The following is an 8,391-nucleotide window of genomic DNA, read 5'->3' on the forward strand; positions in this document are numbered from 1 at the left end:
GTGGAAAGGGCGTGTGAGGAACAGATGATGTCTCCTCTCTACTGTCCTTATTATATTTTATTATTATTATTATATCACACTGCACATTTATTTAGAGATTATTGGTGCTGTTGTGCTTACTGAAAATTACACTGCTTACTTTTGGAACAAGCCCACTGTAGTGAACAGGGGACCAATCTGTTTGACTTATATAGACTTTAAAAATCTGGTGGGTGTGTCTCGCCTACCATCCCCACTTTAACCGTGGTGGTTTAGCCGTCCAGCTCCATTACAGTCAACAAACTAAAAGTAAATGTACAGAAGTAAATAAACGGCTGATGCTGACGATGACCAGAGGAATATATATCACAGCACACAAGAACATCAGGAGTGGCTCTTTCTTTACATTCGAAACATCTGGCTTAATACACGCCCTCTCTCCAAAACCCCTGCCCCACACATTTACATGTTTGGCATTTGGCTGACGCTCTTATCCAGAGCGGCTTTACAATTTGATCATTTTACACAGGAAGGCCAAGGTGGCGTTAGGAGTCTTGCCCAAGGACTCTTATTGGTGTAGAGTAGGGCGCTTGTCCTGGTGGGGGATTGAACCCCAGTCTACAGTGTGAAAGGCAGAGGTGACAAGGCGAGTGCAGGCTGACTGCCTCAGGTGTTAATCACCCAGCCAGTGAGACATCATGAGAAACCGCATCAGCTCTCAGCTTTTAAGGCGAATGTGGAGAGTTTCTAAGGCTGCACTCACGCCGTACATACAAGACAGCTATAGACCACCTGTATGGCCTCCTTTTCTGTTCCATTAGACACGTTTTAAAATGTTCAGCGGCGCTTTAGTAAAGGCAATGGATCTCTTTAGAACCATGCGTTGTATGTAGAACCATTATATCCTTAAAGCTTTCATTGCACGGTGAAAGGGTTCTTCAGATTGGTGGAGAGTGTGTTACATATGGTTCTATATAGAAGCTTTTTGAAAATGGTTCTATGTAACACCAAAAAGGGTTCTTCGGTTGTTACAAGCTTGGCATCGTAACAATAGCAGAACTCTTTTTTGTGGTACTTAGAACCATTTCCATAAAGCTTCTATATAGAAAGATAACATATTCTCCATCAATCTGAAGAAGCCTTATACCATGGAAAGAACTATTTAAGGGATGAAATGATCCTATACAGAGTTTGCCTACTGACCCCTGATGAAGCGTCTTTTTAAGGGTGTGGTTTAATGCTCCCTGTAGCCAGCTGTAGGAAATAAAAGCGTCTTAACAGCATAATCAGAGTGAGGAGTCTGCTACTTTCACTACGAGCTGTTGAATCTAGGACAGTCAGAACGAGTCCTTAGAACTGCGTTCTTTCACATTTTATTTTGGTTTCATTATTATCCCCAAGCCAAACAGAGCATCTTCAGAAACGGTCAAAATATGACCATGAAAAACTGGGAATTCAGTCTGTAATAAGTATTCGTTTAACATATTTTAAAAATAGCAAAAATGTGTCACTGTCCCAAGAGACTAATCAAGAGTCCTTTTTACCTGAAATGTGCAAATACAGAGCCTAAAGCCAACTCAAACTGCAGTGTTCAAAAATACAACAGCAGTTTCACAAGTTTTCGAATCACAAACATGACTGGCAAGAAATATTGTTGCCTACCAAACTCTAATAATAGCACAATCAAGTTAGTTGAGGGTTTCAGATGTGTTAACTTGTTTTCCTCATTTTTGTTGGATGTAAATTGTGAATGGTTATGACAGCTGGACTTGGTAAGTCGCCATGCAAGCCTGCTCTCTTTTTTATAAGTAGGCTCCACTTTAGATTGTTCGGTTAATTATGCAAGAGTTGCTGCTGAACCAGTACACAACTTCTAGCTCAGTAGCTAGCTCTGTCCAGACAGTGTAAAAGCATCCCTACTTATACAGCCAAGTTTTACAAAGTCAATATTAGGCATTCAGAAAGAATATGTAGTAACACTGCATTTTTGCAATGCATAAATGTAGTAATATGAAAGGCAATGAAATCATACAGCTGTTGAAGGGAAGTGAAGTAAACACAACCTCTAAATGTTTCATGCACAGTTGCTGTGTATTGTGTATTAAACTTTGAAAAATGGTACAAAATAAAATAATAAAAGTGGCACGTGCAAAAATATGGAAACCCTACTAAGTCAGCAATTAGTAACACATCCATTGGCAAATATCATAGCTTGCAAATGTTTGTTCTTGCCAGCTGTGATTCTTTCTGTCCTTGTTTTGGGAAGTTTCACCCACTGTTCCTTATATAGCGCTTCTAGTTCAGCAATATGCACAGCATGCACAGTATGTTTAAGATTCACCCACTGGTTTTCAATGACCTTCAAGTCAGGGAGCTATGAAGGCCATTCCAAAAGCTTCAGGCTGTGTTTCTTGAAGTAATTCATGGCGGATTTTGAGGTATGTTTAGGATCATTGTCCTTTTGTAGAAACCAGCGTCTTCTCAGCTTCAGCTTCTCTGACTGCATCAAGGCAGTTTCCAGAATTTGCTGACATTAATGTTACTTCATCTGTCCTTGCAGATGGTTCATAAATGTCTCTGGAATTCTTCAGAACGTGACGTTTGTAATGAGGTCACAGAATTGTCCTCTGATGACTCTTCCATTGCAGATCATGCTTGCACAGGCAGCATTGCACAATAGATCATTGCACCACCACTCTGTTAGCTAAACCTACTGTTCCTTGGCTGTCATATGGGGGGGGGGGTTGATTTGCCTTTCCAGCGTACAATCAGTTATCTCAGTTTTCTTAATCTTCTTGCCTTCCGCAGTTCCTATTAACTCTCATTTTTAATGACATTTCAGGAAGTGGAAATCGCAAGCTAGAAGTACTTTCACATCTTTTTTTTTATAGTCTTCCTGTTTTGAGGTGGTGCTTAGAGCTGCTTACAAGTCAACAGCATGGGTGTTGAGTGTTAGCACAAAGTTTGACAAGTATATCCTGCCTTTTGCCCTATGACAGCTGGGATAGGCTCCAGCTCCCCCCATGACCCAGAAGGAGAAGCAGCTTAGAAGGGGTGTGTGTGTGTGTGTGTAATTGAACAGGTGCTCAAAATGACCTTTTCCAGCTGCACAATATCAACGCAATAGTAAAATTCATGTCAGTATGTCAGGTGTCTCTGTACTGAAGTCAAAATAGAATTAAGGGTTCAAACATAACTTCAGTTTTCATTACAATTCTCTGTCCATCCACTATGACCATGTCTTTTCATAGTGGCCTACGTCTCCACTCTTTGTGCAAGATCTTGATATGAATGTAACCCAGCCTGGATAAATATTAAAGAGCTTAATAAGACTTGATCATTTGACAGATGTGTGTAAACATATGGCACCACAGAAGATTTATATGTAGCCTAAAAGGCTTTTCATAAGGAGGGAAACGCTGCTCGAAATTGAAGCACTAGCAGAAAGAAGTAAACTCTGACAATGATTAACCCATGCAAAACTGGAATTTGCCCCGTATTCACGGGCCCTGTCTGCCTATTCAAACTGGGACACAAACCAAATGAATCACAGAATCTCTCTAAAAATCAATTTATACTTTTTACAAAAATGACAAACATGAATATCATGAACAGCAATGTACATTTGGTGATCTACATAGTAAGAAGGCTCATCTATTTCAAATAGAAACACTTAATATAGTCTTTGATTTAGAGGGGTTATGCACTGAGGATGGCACAGGCCAGATTACAGGTACTGATTTCATGCAGGCAGCATAATGACAAGCATTCATGTATTTTTTCCCTTTAATCGTTTATAATAATAATAATAATAATAATAATAATAATAATAACAGTTCTTGTTGTTGTTAGTATGTTAAAATGCTTTTTCATGATAGATTTGATACATTTGATACATTGATAGATTTACACAAACAAAGCATGATAAGCATATTGTCTTCCTGTAATCTTTGAACAAAGATTTGAAGACCTGTAATGTAAGACATGATTGCATTTAATGTACACTCTCATTTGCAGGTGCACTGAAAGAGCATTCAAAGAGAACTCAGTCAAACCTTGGAGATTGATGCATTCTGAGAATGGAAGTGAGCGATGCACTGTTGTCCTTAAATCTTCATCAGTACACTTTCAGAAATAGAGGTATGAAATTGTCACTGAGGTAATACCTCTCTTGTCACTGTAGTGGTGCCCTCAGGGGTATATATCAGTACCTTTAGTCAGGGAACATAACTGTACCATATTCCATAGAAATGATATTTTACAAGGTTCATTCACTCCACACACCCCGTCTCATCTCCAGGCTTTTTGTTTTATTGTTCTGTTTTAAAACATTAGGTTATGAAAAGGTACAAATATGTACTTTTCACTTAGAAAAACATATTTAATTTACAGTTGGACCTTAAAACCTCTGTTGTACTTTTGAGGGTACATTGTTTGTACTGTAGTGAATGAAAAATGTACCTGCACAGCACCTTTATTTAGTGATCTTGCATTTAAAACCTACATCAAGCCGCACCTTCTTTTGTCTTTTGTATGTATGGTCCCAAAAACTCCTGACTATTTCAGGCTTAATAGGGCGACCCAAGGCAGAGCACAAGCAGCATGTTGTAGCATGTTTTTTTCCTCCATAATGCTTCTTCTTTCAATTTTAACCAAAAAACTTATATAGTGCAGCTTTACCAACAACGTCAAAGTTCCACCTCCCCTCCCACCACCCCATCTATCATCAAGCAAAACACTCAACTAGCTCAGAGAAAGTAAGTCATTAACAACATTTGCATACAATCTGCCTATTCAGCTTACAGCAGTTTAGTCCTGCCCATTCATACTAAAGTTATACACTGTAAAACCAAATGAGGTCAGTAAAATTAAATGGTTTAAGGAAACTGATTGCCTTAAAACGTTTAGGGAAGGTAGGCTGGGGAGAATGACTACACAGGTAGGTTAAACAAGGTGAAAAGACACGCCCAATATGCCACCAAAAGCCAATCGGAATTCTGCAAGTTTTACTCAAGGTTGCATTGACCAAGTTTTGATCAAGTAAAGCTGGGAAGTCTTAAACTAAACTAAACTGCAAGCATATTTCTGGTAAAAAAAAAAAAAAAGGAAGAGAACAGCTGTGACATATAAACTACAAGCTCACCCTGCATTCTTATAGGGACAGTTAACATCCAGAATTCCTGTTGAGCCACATATCACATTAAAAATTCCTTTATTCTTTCAAAATTATTTTTTCTCCTTAAATATATCACTGTTATCGGAACAAAACTTCATATCTCCAAAATGGCAACTTTACAGGAGAAGGGAAAAAAACACTTTACTTTTAATGTAAGTCAATGGAACCAGATATATTTCTATTTCTAACCATGCCTCACTCTTACATAACTATACAACTTACATATTAGTGCCATAGTAAATACTGAATCTATAGTAGATACTACAGTACTATTACTATATTAGATATGTTTATAGTAGTTATTAAAAATTATATTAAGTAACTACTATGAAATAATTTTTGAGTTTGCTTAAAAATATATAGTAGTTATTGAAAATTCTACATGTTTGCTGTTAACAATTCACAAAACTAAAATATAATCAGAGCATTTTTAATTGTTTTTATATTTATAGTTAATTATTTAATCATTCATAGCAGTAACTGTATTTAGTGATGATAGCTACTGATTCATTGACAGCAGCTACATAACTAATAATTAATAGTAGTAACTGAATTATTGATAGTAGTTTCTGAATAACTGATAATACGTACTGTATCATTTATAGAAGTAACTGAATCACTGAATGCGGTTACTGAATAATTGATGAGTTACCTAAGAATTGCTAGAAGTTGCAAAATAATTGATGATCATTGAATAAAATAGTTACTGAATCATTGATAAGTTACTTAATTACTGATAATAGTTGCTAATTGATAATAGTTGTTGAACAGATAATAGCTATTGAATGCTTGGTAATAGTTACTTAATAATCAATAATAGTTACTGAACATACTGATAGTAGTTACTGAATAACTGATAATAGTTATTGAATAATTGATAGTTACTGAATAATTGACAGGACTTGCAGAAAATTATTAATAGTTATTGAATATTAGTAATAGTTACTGAATAATTGCGAATAGGTACTGAATAATTGATAGTAGTTACTGAATAACTGATAATAGTTACTGAATTATTGATAGTAGCTACTGAATAATTGATAGTAGTAACTAAATAATTTATATTAGTAATTGGAAAATGTAGAATTGCTAGTAGTTGCAGGATAGATAGATAGATAGATAGATAGATAGATAGATAGATAGATAGATAGATAGATAGTACACTTATTGAATAAGTTCTAATAGTTACTGAATAATTGATAAAAGTAACTGGAAATGTAGAATTGCTAGTAGTTGCTAGATAGATAGATAGATAGATAGATAGATAGATAGATAGATAGATAGATAGATAGATAGATAGATAATAAAGATGAATAATTTAAAGTAGATTTGGAATATCAGACAGCAGTAACTTAGTAATTTCCATTGGTTGCTGAATAATGTATAATAGTTACTGAATACTAAACCATAAGATCATTACATGATCTTCACAAGTCTGATGTGGAGGATAAAATAACTGCATAAACTACTTCAATGAGTTCAACTTAAAGTACACATACACATTCTGTAACATTAAGGGTCACATTTCAGGAGAGATTTCATAATGTGGGAGAGAGAGCGGTGCATTCAAGACGCCCGTCACATCTCAATCAAAATCAAACTCAAGACGCACAGACGAGACACACAATGACTGTGCAGTGCTAGACTGTTACTCGTGACTTCCTTATGCAGTCTGAAGTTCACTATTCTGAACATTTTCACCGCTTGTGTTTAGAGTCTCATTAAAATGGCTCAACACTCTGTGTTGTCTAATTTGCAGTGACATATTAGGGCAGCTGGAATGTACAGTAAATTATTAAAATCAGCCTTAAATCAAGATTGACCTTTTTTCATTCCTAGTTTTTGTCCCTGGTCATGTTAAACTCCGTAAAACCCCAGGATTATTGTGTAATAAGGCTTGTTATTCAACTACAGGGACTTCAAGGCAAACTGGCTGAGCTATTCTTAGATTATAGAAGTGTGTAGTAAAACTTCAGGCCCACTGGAGGGCCCATGGTAATGTAAGGGGTATGTAATATCATGTTTCGCCTGCCCCTTCTCCTCACCCCCTACTGTTATCGAGCTAAAGATTTAGCTAGCTCAGAGATCCTCCCTGAAAGAAAATTTCCCTCAGAAATAGCTCAGAAGAAAAGCATGTTATGATCTCCTTTTATGTTGCCTGGAAATATACCCACTTCCTTGTGTTAAATCTTTCTCAAAACAAAAGTTCCGCCTCACATCTTTATTTCTATAGTTAGGTAGCATCTGTAGCTGAAACCTTCTCATTATTATACATGGAAACCTACCATCTACCTACCTTCCCTGGTTTTCTGAATATTGTTTTTTTTGCTTTAGATTAGTGACACTGATATTTCACCAGGTGTCTAATATGAATGTCTGCACTGAACATCTTACAAAGCCAGTTTATTTTTTGAATTAAGAATGTTTTAAACATACTTTGTGATTTGTACTACTTTTTACGTCTGTTAGCACGTGTTACAGATGTTACCAAGGCCTGAAAGTTTGGTGGACCTAGCAACAGTAACCAAGGGAGACAGGACATTCTCCAAACGGTCATGTTATTGCCATCATCTGATCATCAAAACCAACAGTTGCACCCACTCAACTATATAAAGTCTCATGTTATTAACCCATTAAACCCATTTTTTTTTTTTTAAATGTGCCCATTTTGAATTTGATGCCAACAACACAAAAGTGTTGGGGCATGTTTACTACTGTGTTTCATCACATCTTCTTTGAACAACACTCTGGAAGTGTCTAGGAACTGAGTAGACCAATTGCTGTAGCTTTGAAAGTGAAATATCTTTCATTTACTAATGTGCCAAATGTTATCGGTGTGTGGCAGGTCTGGACCGAAGGCAGGTCAGTTTAGCACCCGGACTCTTAATATGGAGCAATGCTGTTGCAGTATGTGCAGAATGTGGTTTGGCATTGGCTAGTAGAGCCTTCTGCTTTGGTCTGTGCATGTGACGTAAAGACTATTATTATTAAGACTAGTATTATGTGGTCCCAAAATCTTCCTGTCCTCATACCTGATACCTTTTAGATAATGATTTCAGTGGCTCACGCCCACTATATTTAAGTGTGTTCTTTTTCTTCCATGCTCAGTAACGCCGCTTCTTTCAGTTTGAACAAAAAAACATTACATAGTGATGCTTTAAGTGACAGATGTGAAACCAGGCCTGTAGGGTTACTTCTTATAAAGGAAAGGATAAAAAGTAACTGAACAGTCTCCC

The sequence above is a fragment of the Pygocentrus nattereri genome, chromosome 27 (genome assembly GCF_015220715.1).
Source record: "Pygocentrus nattereri isolate fPygNat1 chromosome 27, fPygNat1.pri, whole genome shotgun sequence".
Taxonomy (NCBI): Eukaryota; Metazoa; Chordata; class Actinopteri; order Characiformes; family Serrasalmidae; genus Pygocentrus; species Pygocentrus nattereri.